The sequence below is a fragment of the Denticeps clupeoides genome, chromosome 3, assembly GCF_900700375.1.
Source record: "Denticeps clupeoides chromosome 3, fDenClu1.1, whole genome shotgun sequence".
NCBI classification, from domain to species: domain Eukaryota; kingdom Metazoa; phylum Chordata; class Actinopteri; order Clupeiformes; family Denticipitidae; genus Denticeps; species Denticeps clupeoides.
Window position 1 is genome coordinate 18,636,507 of NC_041709.1, and position 13,656 is coordinate 18,650,162.

General features: G+C 40.6%; 1 protein-coding gene across 3 annotated transcripts in view; it reads left to right on the forward strand.

Annotated features, from left to right (window-relative positions):
• The window catches only part of sdk1b (sidekick cell adhesion molecule 1b), a 188,268-nt gene that overhangs the window by 31,291 nt on the left and 143,321 nt on the right, over positions 1–13,656 (forward strand). The window contains exon 1 of one of the 3 annotated variants that reach the window (XM_028973288.1): positions 6,137–6,256. The exons of the other annotated variants lie outside the window; for them this stretch is intronic. The gene's annotated coding sequence lies outside the window, so the exon portion shown is untranslated. Of the gene's footprint in view, positions 1–6,136; positions 6,257–13,656 lie in introns of those variants that run through there. 3 annotated transcript variants of the gene reach the window in all.

Consider the following 13,656-nt stretch of genomic DNA (forward strand, 5'->3'; position numbering starts at 1 on the left):
ATAGGGTTTATATAGGGCTGCATTGTTCCACAAAATTCCTAAATTTTTTTGCTTGACCTTTAAGTTTTTATTTTTTCTTTTCATTAAATGTTACTGCTGAGAATAACTTGAAATATAAGTTTGTTGCAAACCATACCATCTACCAAATACCAAACCAGATTTTTAAAAATACCTCAGCATTTCTCTGCCTTTCTTCTAGCAAAAAAACATGCACACTCCCCGTCTCGCTTGCTTTTACCTCTCTTGAAGAAATATTTTCATGCATTACCACTGACAGTTTAAGAGAAAGAACTCTTTTATATGTGTTTTATATAGAGAAAATAATTGAATATCTGGCCATGACCAGAGAATGAGAGGGTGAATAAATGGACAACCTGATAAAGGAAAGTCACGTAATCTGTTTTATTTCAAGGATTTTCATTGTTTCTGTCATGTTTCATCAAAATTCCACAAATGCCCTAACTCAGTTTTTTTAGCACTTATTCAGTGCTGTGTTTTTGCGTCATTACGGCTGAAATTTTTACATGTTCATTTTAATTGTTCACAAATGGTTTGACAACAACACTATGATGCAAGATGGTATAGAAAGCAGATCCTTTTATAATGAGCAAAAGCCAAGATCAGTGAAACCAACATTTATCAAAAGGGTTAAATATCTGAATGATATAAACTAATATAAATTAACCATAATACTGTAGTTCTCAGAGCAAGTTAGGAAGTTGATTTTAGAATTAAAAGTGTGCACCACCCACAGTTTAGAATTGGTTTTCACCTGAATGAGAGGCTCACTGAACCCAAGTCTGGCATGTTAATGTAATATGATGCGAGCATCGTTTTTTTGTTTGTTTAATTATATATTTTTGCTAACAATGCTTGTCCAGTCAATTATAACATACACACACTGTTACACAAACGCCCCCCAGTAGCCCAGTAGTGGGTTGGCTTTTATTTGAGATGGTTCAGTTCTTTTTATGCCTCACTTCATGCCACCTGGAGCCTTCTCTGTTCGTTGTACTGTAGATATGTGTGTATACCCTGTGTGTATGCGTGCGTGTGTGTGTTGTGTCTGGTGCATCTCCATGGGAATGTGTTTTTGTCTCGCCCCCTTTACGCCTGAGTTCCTGGCCCCGTAGTCATTCTCTCTCTCTCTCTCTCTCACTCTCTATGTCTGCATTGCTATCTTTGCTATCGTCCCAGGAACAAAACAAAGCGCTGAGGATAAACAGATAAAAGAGCGAGGGGGGGGCATTTACTTCTCCCGTCTTGTCACCTGTGTCTTTAATCACACTTGGTGCACATAGACTCAGCCCTCCAAGGAGCAGAATGACACCACATTCCCAAAAATGTCTTGTAGACCGCGATACTACACTTTTCTATGTTACGTTTTTCCACTTTACCACGTTTTTATTCGAGTTTTCAGAGTGCTATTGCAAAACCATTAGTTTCCTAAATGAGATATTAATGCAAGTCTGCCAGACTTCCTTTGACTTCTGTAGACCTTTTCCATGTCGATGGGTAAGGGATGTTTTGGGTAATTCTGTGTGAGTGGAGATGCGAATCAGATGGAATGTGGCCCTGTGGGGACGTTGTGTTAAGGGTGAATCTTGATGCTGGTGGAGATAAATTTTTCCCAGTCATGCTACACTGCGAGTGTGTCGAAAGTGAAAGTGAAGTGATTGTCATTTTAAAACACTGCAGCACAGCACACTGTGACACAACAAAATGTGTCCTCTGCTTTCAACCATCACCATTGGTGAGCAGTGGGCAGCCATGACAGGCACCTGGCGAGCAGCGTGTGGGGGGCGCGTTGCTTATGTTTTTTTTGGTGAAAGTTTGCTGTCTAGTTTCAGTTAAGAAATATTCAGAGGTTTGACTGTTATTCAAAGGTGGTTCATCAGTGGTTAAGGTGAATAACTATGGAAGTGTTTGAACGACTGTTTTTTCATTCATAGCTTCCATTCTATTTCAACTGGTCCTAGTATGAACATGTATAGTAGAATCTTATAATTCTCAGCACTAAGATCAACTTTGTGTGGTCTCTCTTTACCTAATTGGCTTGCAACGCCAACACAACAATGCATGTGATATGATGGAACCCAATTGAGGAATGGAGCACATCAGTATTTGAGAATCGCAGCGTTGATCTATGAACAGGAATCAGTCTAATGTGCAGTACCTACTGGCACTGGTGTTCATACAGAGAAACAGGGAAGAAACAAACAAAGGACTCATTTGGGTCTTACTTGAATCAGAGAGATGAACTTCTGAGGAGTTGAACTCAATGACTGAGCAGGGACTGTCAGGTCAGCACTGATTAAATAGACTGGGAATCACCTGTCACTGTCTTCCTGGTGCGGTTATAAATGAGGGTTTTTATAGGGTTGAGATCACATCCTCATACGTTGGTTGCCTGTTCTTTTCAGTACTGCATATAAATAGCAAAAATTACTAACAAAGGTTCCACCGATCTTGTTTTCCTCTGGGATTGGAATGAGGGTTACAACCAATGCATATGGTGTTCACCTTTGCTTCTGAGTGGGAAGTTGGAGCTTAGAAATAAGGGAAAACATGTATGAAAGAGACAACACAACTGCATAAAATAATACTAATGGTAATGAAGAACCAAAAAGCTCGAATGCAGAGAGTGATAAAGTTAATGGGCATGATTTATTTACCTTCTCAAAGTTTGGTAGTGGAACTTCGATTGTATTTAATATTTCATATGTTAAGAAACCTTATTTTTAGGTTCCCTCCCAGTAGAAAAGGGTTGTTTTGGTTGATGTTCAAATTGTAAAATGTGAGACATATAATTATATTATAGGTCTTTGGTGGACAGCATTCTTAAAAGCAAGGCCCTGGTGAAAGCCAGAGGTCTGGTTGCCAAATACTAACAGCTAATTTTATGCTGTTGGGACAGGCCAGGCCTTTTTACTTTGGTCTTCTAAAAAAATGAGCTTATTTTAAGTTTGAGAAAGTTGTCTTTTTGCAATATTCCCGAAGTTTGTAATCTTTTCTAATGCAGCGGTAGAGTTATAGCCTACCAACAGACTTTCAGTGACTAATCTAATAGGATTGTAGTTAAGCACAACACAAACACTTCCAATCTCAAAGTTTTAAAGGGATTTAAAAATCCATAGGTTTCTCGAGTATATATGGCCATTTTAATGTGTGTGTGTTCACACACTGCATATTTGGTAGTGAAGTTGAATACTCCTCAGCATTTTCTGTTTGGGTGATATAATGCATCAGAAATTGAAGTGTATAAAAGAAGTCATGCATAGGTATGTCCCTGCTGGGATTCCTTTGCCATTTATAAGCTTGTTATATGCTTGTTTATGTGCGTATTGCTTGAAAAAAGGGGTTATACATATCTTAGTCAAGTCATTTTCAGGCCTGCAGACACACCCGGAGAACCGGGCAGCGTATTGGACTCATTTCTGTTTATCCATCCACTTCACACGTGTGTGTCTGTGGTCTTTCTGTGTGTGAATGGTTCACATTACCAGTGCACTTCCACGTACACACGCACACACATGCGGGATTAGGGGGCTTCTTTCAGCAGCAGAGAAGCACACAAGAGGTCTAGCCTGAGGCGGAGGTCTGAAATAGAGCAGTCATTCACTGGTGCATGAAGAAATGTGTTTGGTGAAACCTTCTGCCTCTGGCCAAGAGATCGGGACCAACGTGAAACCTTAAACCCAACAAAACCGTTAAAAAGACACTGTGTTGTGGGCGGAATTGGCCTGTGTTTCAGCATAGACTTCACTGTAAATGACACAATATGCTGTCACTATAGGAACATGTTGAGGAACGGGTGTACTTGTCTTCTTTACTGAAAGAGGCGCCCACGTTGACTTGAGGAAATGTATTGTTTTTTAAATGTTTTTCTGATTGTATTCTGATTGGGATTTGTCAAAAGAAATCGTGCACATTGTGGATAATTTTTTTTTTTTTTTTTTTATTAAACAAGGAGGTGAACTGATTATATGATGGAGGTCAAGATCACTGTGACCTTGATGGAACTCAAATTGGAATGGTTTAAAATAGTTTTGTCCAAATGTACAAAAATGCATGTCGACTGCGAGTGAATTCTACTCTTCTTTGCGGTATTTTTTTATGTAAACTGTGTTATACAGCAGTATGTATGTTTGCATGTCTGTCATGTGTTGATGTGAATAGTTTTGTGCTTGTAGATGCTGAATGGCCTTTAACAATTCAAGTGGCCTGCAGATCAGGGTTGGTGCCTTAGTATGTCTGAATGTGTGTTTGGTCTGTATAGTTTATGGGGGGTGTTTTGTGTGTGTGTAAGAGAGAGAGAGAGAGAGAGAGAGAGAGAGAGAGAGACAGGGTTGAGTGGCCTATAAATTCGGTGCCAGCTTTGGTCCGTATGGCTGAGTTCTTTAGAATGGGTTTTGCACACTTTCAACAATAGCTATGTTCCCTACACACACACACGCGCACACACACACACACACACACACACACACACACACACACACACACCACACACACACACACACACACACACACATATATATCCTCTATATGCACAATAAAGAAATACAAAAAAAATGCACATGTACATGCGCGCACACATTTTTTTAAGAGTATCAGTCTGGAGGCACACAGACTCGGTTTAATGGGAGCAGCTTTTTGGAAAAAAGGGAATTTTCCTTGTTTTGAGTCCAAGGAACGTTGGCAAGAGTGTGAGTGGGAGCTGGGGGGTGTATGGGTGGAGAAAATGAGCACATGGAAAAGATCACAGTCACAGGCGTCTCTTTTTAAAGTGGCTGTGTGTGTGGATAAATGTGTTTCTGTGTAACTGTATAGGCTTTCTGAAAAGCAATGTGGTCTGTGAGTGTGTGCTTTATAAAGCAGTGTGGCTCATGTCGTGACGTTAATGCAGGCACCACCCTGTGGAGACCCTGCCATTTGCTGGGAAGAGTAGAGCTTCTGTGTGTGTGAGTCTGTGACGGGAGAGACGGACAGAGAAATCTCCCTGGTTTTAATACAGTACATCTGCAGCAGTTGTCCTGATGTATTGCCATCAGCGAGCGAGCGTAGTGGTGTATAATAAAAAGCAGGATGGATGAGAACGGAGAGTGAGTGGTCTCTTCTGTCTTCATTTCCCTCCGCCCGTTTACTGGGAGAAGAGACGGAGGGCGGAAGGTGTGGAACGGAGTACAGAAGAGGGTGTTATCTGAGTCCATTGAGATAAATGAGGCGTCCGTATCGCTGTACCGGGGAGTGTGCTGCGTCCCTGTATACGTTTGTCCGTGTGCTCCTTTTGTGTGCATGTGTGCGTGTGTGTGTGTGTCCTCCATAAAGCTGTGTTTACTGGAGAAAAGAATGAGTGCGGGCCTTATCACAGAGAGGCCGAGCGAGGGAGAGTTACAGCCACGGTTGGTCTGGTGAGTGTTTGCAGGTAAACTGCTCTTGAGATTAATTGAGGCGCAGTGTGTAAAGTCTGAGTGATTTATACACACACGCATACAACACACTGCAGTGTTACAGGTTTGAGTGACTAATATACGCCAAAAATTTATTGCACCATACGGAAACCAATCTTGGTAACCAATCTGTTTCTGCACCACTGCCACACACACACACACACACACACACACAATGTTTTAGGTGCTTCAGACACAAATTACCATGGATGAGTTCCTCGGTACTTGGATCTATAGGAGCAGAGACACTCATGCAAGACTAATAAATCAATAAGACACATGAGGCAGGGGCCTCCAGTGGTTTTATCACAGGTAAAGAGGTGTGGCAGACATCGTGTTAATCGGCTTTCACGTGGATTATTATTTTTACCGACTAGTGTACATGTTGCATGAGGGTCAACGAATCAGATCACAGCATCAGAACCTGCTGCTTTGTAAAGCCTTGTTATTTAATTTCCATGTTAAAAACATTTGAACGACCATTTTTTTCATCTGAGGAATGTGCTGGAAACAAAATGTGAAGTTTTGCATTTAAAGCGGCAGCAAATTTTTAGGTTCGTGAAAGTCATGAGCTCGGCAGTGCGCAGAACCATGCTCCAGTTCTGCTTTTCTCCCCATGGCAAAACCAGTGTAGATCCAGCTGCCCTCCATTGTAGCTGTGTAGCCGCACTCTGTCCTGTTCAATAGAATGGCAAGATTTTAGACTTTAGTTGCGTTAGTCCTTGTGTTTTGTTAAACCAAGTCAAGGATCCTTACCAAGATGGATTTCAAGGATACCATCTAATCAGACACCAAATGCATATGAAGTAAGTTACTTTGCTGAAGTTCATGGTTAAGTTACCACTGTGCACACCCCATACACAGTGGGACTTTTGTATAGGCAGGGCCATTGTTTATAATGCCCATTTCCAGTAATCTGAAAAACCAACATATCTTCTCACACATGCAGGTCCAGAGTTGAAGAACCCAGTTCTATGTTATTACAGTTTTTTTTTCAGTTGCTAACAAGTGCCTAACAATACTTCAGATATATTAACATATACATACAAAAACACAACTCAAAAAACATTTTGTTAAATTTATACTAGCACTCCATTTCAAAATACAATACACCTTTCTCTACACTCACTAACTTTACCAAAACACTGGGAATTGACTCAAAATGAAATTATTGCAAAACACGCAGTCCACCATTTTTACACTGTAGTTCCTGTCTGTATGTAGACATCTAATGTTCATTCTAAATCATTCCAGAAAACAGCAAATCAGTAATTTTCCTTTACTGTATACACATTTTACTGTATTGCTTTCAGTGAACAAAAATATAAATGAAACATACAAAGAGCAAACATACAAAATATACTGAGTGTACACACAAAAAAAAAAAAAAACCCTCAAACCCCCCACAAAATGATCTAATCTTCACCATCGCATCTGTTGTCATCCAAAGCGATACACCTGGAATAAAAGTGCTTGGTATGACGGATCCACCCATGGCAGTCTACAATGGCAATGTTCCTACAGCCAGCATCCATAGCATCAAGGACTGACAGCTGTCCCTGGCTGATGGTCATAAACCTTTGAGGAATGGTGAATAGGGTGGAAGGAAGAGACAGACCGGTCTTGGGTTGCCTTCAAACCATGTTGTGATTGCTTGAGAGTAATGGAAAGCCACATTGTCCCAGGTTATGACAAAGGTCCTCATGTCCTTCTCTCCCTCCTGATCCTGCTCTGTAACCAGGTGCTGGACTCTTCAAGTGACTCCTTGCCTTTTTGAATGATCTTCATTACTGTAGAACTAGACATTGCATTTACACTATATTACTTGGACATGCTGTTGCTGGAACTCCTTGACTCCTTGAGAGTTCCTTTCAAAGTGAACAGTGCAGAACTACTTCATTCGTACTCTGTGCTTGGACAATGTCTGAGTATTAGTTGTGAAGCAGATGCTATTGATATTGTGAAACATCCCATGGTCCTTCACAATTCTAGTCTGAGGGAGGAAGACGTTGCATCCTCCTGGAGAGACAGAAAAATACAGTTGTGCGTTACTGTATGATCATATTGATATGATATAGAAACAATCCATGTAAAATGCAGTACTTTTCTCTAGTCTTTTTGAAAGATACGTATAATTGTGGACCGCTTCAGATTGGGCTGCACCAGCCGTGATTGAATACATTATCTGCGATAGTTGCACGGATTCCATCACTGACTTTCAGCCCTTGGAATGCCACCACCTTGCATTCTTACACCTCTACCCTGTCCTCTCCTCGGGTCTGCTCCTTTACCTTGACTTTTTACCTTTCTCTGAAATCCAGACTAGAATCCGCTGTGGTTGGCCCAATTTACCCAACATAACTCCACATGTGTTCATTCATAGTTTTGATGCCTTCAGTGAGAATCTACCAATGTAAATGGTCATGAAAATAAAGAAAACACATATAATGAGAAAGTGTGTCCAAACTTTTGGCCTGTACTGTATACACACATACACTAGATGTCTAGGGCGGTGGTGGCCTAGCGGGTAAGAAAGAGGATCCGTAATCAAAAGGTTGCCGGAATTCCTGCCTTGGTGCCACTGAGGTTCCACTGAGCAAAGTACCGTCCCCGGCCGTCTTTCATGGCTGCCCACTACTAACCAAGGGTGATGGTTAAAATTGTTGTGTGCACTGTGTGCTGTGCTGTGTTTCTTTTCTTTCTTGGATCCTGCTCTATGACTATTTTTCAGCAGATGCAGATGGATGAGTGTTTTCTCTGTAGTAAACTAGTTTTTGCCAGGTTATGCGAGTTAAGTTTGTGCCCACAGGGATGCCTGGGAAACTGCGGTGCAATAAACCACTCCCACTCAAAAGGAGTCTGGGAGCAAAGAGGATTAGGGTCAATGCAAAACACCGGAACGGAGGAGAGGAAGCAGAGAAGAGGAATTTAATAACAGAAGGATTCAGAAACACATAGTCTCTCGCCCTCTCACTCTCTTTATTTCACACACACACACGCACTACTGTTGTGACTTAAATTAAAACCAGCTTCCAATTTCCTACCCCTTTTCACCCTATGTGTAATCGCTTACACCTCTCAGACTTCGAGTGTCCATTTATGTGACTGAGCTAATGAGTTTAGTTTCCCATTAAAGACGTTTTTCGCACTTTCAAATGAATAAGACGGGAGTTTATCATCTTCGTTTAATTACGTGATAATTAAATATGCACAACGCCTCTTATTTGCACGTCTGTGCAGTCGCGGGTCAGAAAATTCAGACCACAAACTGGCCTCCTTCAACTGGTTCTGCTGGATCTTCACTCACGCAGCAACACAGCGAAGGAACCGCTGTGAATTCATTACACTCCATATCATATCATCAGATATAATCGAATCTCAGTCAGGACTTCTCCTCTCCACTCGTTTAAGCGTGTGTGTGCGTATGAGAGAGAGATACTAAGCTGTTTGCTTAGCATTAAACAGGACACAGACTTACTTAAGAGGAGATGGACCTTTCTTTCCCTGTAGAATTGAAATAAAAGCTTTAAATCACATCACAGTACATGGAGGTTGAGAGCAGCCTGAGCTGCTTTTTTTTCATGTAATCTCTGCTCCTTAGGGGGATAAGTAGTATTGTGGAGTGTGTGTGTGTGAGTGTGTTACAAAGAATAAGTATATATGTTTGTGGAAATTTAACTTGGTATTTATCTTGTCTTAAAGTCACTGAATGTGTGTTTGAGAGAGAGAGGGAAAGAGAGATAGAAGTATGGTCGTGTGTGTGTGTGTGTGTGTGTGTGTGTCACTGCAATGCTGAAACCCTCTTGACATTAAACGCAGGATTAGCCATGGCTTCTGTTTCTGCAGAGTTTCCAAAAATTAGCTTTCATGTAAATTAAAGCAATTAAGGGATTATGTGTGTGAATAGCGCCCGGATTCAGATGAGTCAGTTCACGGTGATATGTGGATGCGAGAGACTGTGGGAGACTGTGGGATAGATACAGCAGCTCTGGAGAAATTAGTGAACTGAATATCTTGCGGCTTTGTTTTGGGCACAGTCACAAAGAGAGACGAGAAAAAAAGAAAGACAAAGAGCCAAAGAGAATGACGGAAGCAGAAAAGAGGAGGAAGAAGCCAAATCTTGTGTAATTCGGACTTGGATGCCAGGTGATTGGACCCTCAATCCCCTTAAATCTGTCTCATCAAGTAAGGGGCTTAGGAAGCTGCATCAGAATGAGCACTTTAAGAGTTTTATTTTGACTGTAGAGATTTTTTTTTACTTTCGATCAGTGAGCCACATAAAATGGACATTATTGATATCATATTAGTTGTGGCAAAGCATGATAGTGATAATTCTCTATTGACTTTTCTCCTTGTAGTTCCTCTTGCTTGAATGTCTAGAGCAGTATGCGGCTATTTCATCCTTACACGTTCTTCTGGATTTCGCTTGATTGTCTCTTGTTTGTCATGGATGTTGTTGACTGATTCGCTTCGCGCCCAACTACTCGTCCTGCCCTCTGAGGATCCCGTTTGTTTGGCCACAGACCCACGCCGTCTGACTCCTCTACAGCCCACCGCCTCACAGCACGCGTACACCACGGTAACCCGTTTCCTCTCTCCCACCATGTTCCCCTCCCAGCACTGCCACTCCCACTCCCCAGCCCCTGGTGGTCCCCTGCTCCAGCACCAATGCCTGCATCCTACCAGCAACTGTCTTCCTGCTGCCATCCTCTCACAATGCCGACACGTGTGCCCTAGGACCCCCGGCCATGACAATCAAATTTCACTCTAGTCTAGTTATTTTATTTACTTTGTGGTTTAAAATTAAAAATGAACTTTTAACTTTTTCTCAAACTATCCACCCTTTGCTCTGATTACTGCTTTGAACACTCTTGGCATGCTCTCGATAAGCTTCAAGAGGTCGTCACCTGAAATGGTTTTCCAACAGTCTTGAAGGAGTTCCCAGAGGTGTTTAGCACTTGTTGGCCCCTTTGCCTTCACTCTGCGGTCCAGCTCACCCCAAACCATCTCGATTGGGTTCAGGTCCGGTGACTGTGGAGGTCAGGTCATCTGCCGCAGCACTCCATCACTCTCCTTCTTGGTCAAATAGCACTTACACAGCCTGGAGGTGTGTTTGGGGTCATTGTCCTGTTGAAAAATAAATGATTGTCCAACTAAACGCAAAAGCCGGATGGGATGGCATGTCGCTGTAGGACGCTGTGGTATCCATGCTGGTTCAGTGTGCCTTCAATTTGGAATAAATCCCCAATAGTGTCACCTGTAAAACACCCCCACACCTCCTCCTCCATGCTTCACAGTGGGAACCAGGCATGTGGAATCCATCCGTTCACCTATTCTGCATCTCACAAAGGCCACAATTTGGACTCATCAGACCAAAGCACAGATTTAATGTTCATTCCTTGTGTTTCTCTTCTGCTTGTTGCCTCTCCTTACCAGTGGTTTCCTGGCAACTTGGTGGTTTGGGATTCGAATCGGCAACCTTCTGATTAGAGGAGCCGCTTCCTAATCCGCTAGGCCACCTCTGCCCCCAAGTGGGTGACACACTTTCCTATGAACCAGAAGATCACAAAGTCACTGGATCAAACCCCACTTACTACCATTCTTTAACTACTGACTGTAAGTCACTCTGGAAACTAAATGTAAATGTACTTTTAACACATCAATCATGGAATCATTGTCCGGCTTAGTTAGTAAATCAGGGCAAATCATAATTTGAGAAAATATTAATTATACAACAGAAACTACCCAACTACAGGAGCATGGGCCATGAAACATTTGTTTTGGTAATAAAACTCATAGCACTCAGGGTCCCACTCAGGGTTTTATTTCTATTATCAGCTTTCCACACACCAACACAGAGATGTGGTGACTTCCCGCCTGTGCAGAATTCAACAAAATGCGTTCAAGAGTGACGTAAAAGTCGCATGAATTACGATTTCCCTTCAAAGTCGAGGTGTCTTTGGAAAAAGTCTGATCTCTATATGATCTGTATTTTATACCACATACTGAAGTTGTAACTGATAAAAACGGATTCCATGTGCCATTCACATGGTTATGAAAAACCTGTTTGTACAGTGTGTGATGGAAATGTGTTTTGTTTCAATAGTCTAATGGTTAACAAGTCCAGAAGTTCACGGACTGGTTCAAACTCCACTTAAACCTGAGTTGCTGCAGGTTGGACTGTGTAAATAGTGATTGAAGTTGCTGTGGAAAAGACCTTCAGTAAATGCCACATAATGCAATATTAATTATGTGAAGCTACAACAGATTGGCATGGGGGCCTTTCATCAATACAGTGGACACTGAAGTAGACTGATAGCCTGTAACATGGCTTTCCAAAAATGATGGAGACACCCCAGCTCATCCCACAACCATAGCTTGGTTTGGTGCAGGACTAATGATCAGCTATCATCTAGAAGCTAAAGATAACATAATCACAAGTCCCATGTGCAACGTGTGATTTTGAATCTTCATTGGAATCGCACAGACTACTTGGCCGACCAAATGTATGTCAGTTTGCCTACAAGCAGGAAATCTGTGGTAAAACAGGTTAATTACCTCACTCTCAACTTTTAGTGTAACATATGGAATTAAATGGTAAACAAATGTCTGTTGTCTTTTTTCATAGCTTTCAGTTAGCACATAGAAAATGAATCTCTTGAATTTGGTATTTTTTTATACAGGCCTGTGATTAAAACAGATGTGCTGAGAATGAACTGCATTCCAATGATCACATTATACAAATGAGTTCCTCAGTAATAATTTACTATTTGTGCAGACATCGGTCTAATTGTAAAGTTGCATGAAAAATTTTTTTTAGTCATATTTCTGTGCCAAATGTGCTATTTAGTTAAGAGAATATTACTGTAGTCAGTGGACCGGGTTAATAAAATTGCATTTTAATGCCTTGGTATTAATCAACATTTTTTATTTATTTATATATATATGCAACACGCCAGTATTCAGAGCTGACAGAGTGAAAGTGAATGTTCAAACGATAATTTTTTGCAATATAACTGTCAGCCCCATTCCTCTACATTCTCTCTTTCTATTTCACACACACACACACACACACACACACACACACACACACACACACACACACACATTCATCTTACTTGGCCAGGTTGGACTTTAGGACTTTTCACACATTGTCAGAGTAGGAGAAGTCTCAGACTTTCAGATGAACAGTGTGAAAACTCTCTGAAGCAAAGAGGAAAAGGCACATTTAACATTTATAAATGTATGTGACTCATGTGATTTATATATATATATTAGGAATGCCCTGATCCAGTCTTAAATATTGCTATCTTGACTGATCAGGGCTCCTCAGTATCAATTTCATTAAATCATTTTATGCCTTTTTCCCTGTCATTAGTACTCAAGATCTGATCACTGATTAAATAAAATGCAGTATTAGAGTATAATAGTAGTATATTTAATTATTATAGATGTTTCCCAGAGTAAATATCAGTGAGCATTTACATCAATTTTAAGAAAAATAAAATATACTGTTACCATACTCCAAATTATACATTATGATACATTTTTTTAATGTACAGGTCATAGTGCTTAGAATAAATGTACATGTACAGACTGCTGACCAAATGTTTGTAATGTTTATCAAAATGGTTAATGGTTAAAACAAGATTCAAGAGCTATATGACAAAACATTATGTGATGTTAAAACGTGTATGTGAAGAAAGCAAGTTCAAGAAAATGTTAATAAATTTTCCCAACCTTAGTATGAAAAACCTTCTCTGACTGAGGTACATTTGCTTTTTATCCCACTTGTGGAATCATCCCATACCATGTATAGTACAAATGTATGTATTCCAACACCTAGGAAAATGCTTGATAAATTGAGAAATATATATTTTTAAACAGCAAATATAAGATAACACCTGAAGCATTGTGAGAAAAACATTTATAAGATAAGATAAGATCAACCTTTATTAGTCTCACAAGTGGGAAATTGCATATGTCACGGCAGAAAGTGGATAGAAACAGAGGTAATAGCAGCAAAAAATAATTATATATATGTATATATCTACAAATGTACAATATGTACACCTGTACAGTTGGTAATTACTGTGATGTATTTGAAGTGTGTGTTTGTTTGTCTGTGTGTGTGTGGTCAACTGTGAGGTCTTTGTTATAGAGTCTGACAGCGGTTGGAAGAAAAGACTTTCTGAACCTCTCCTTC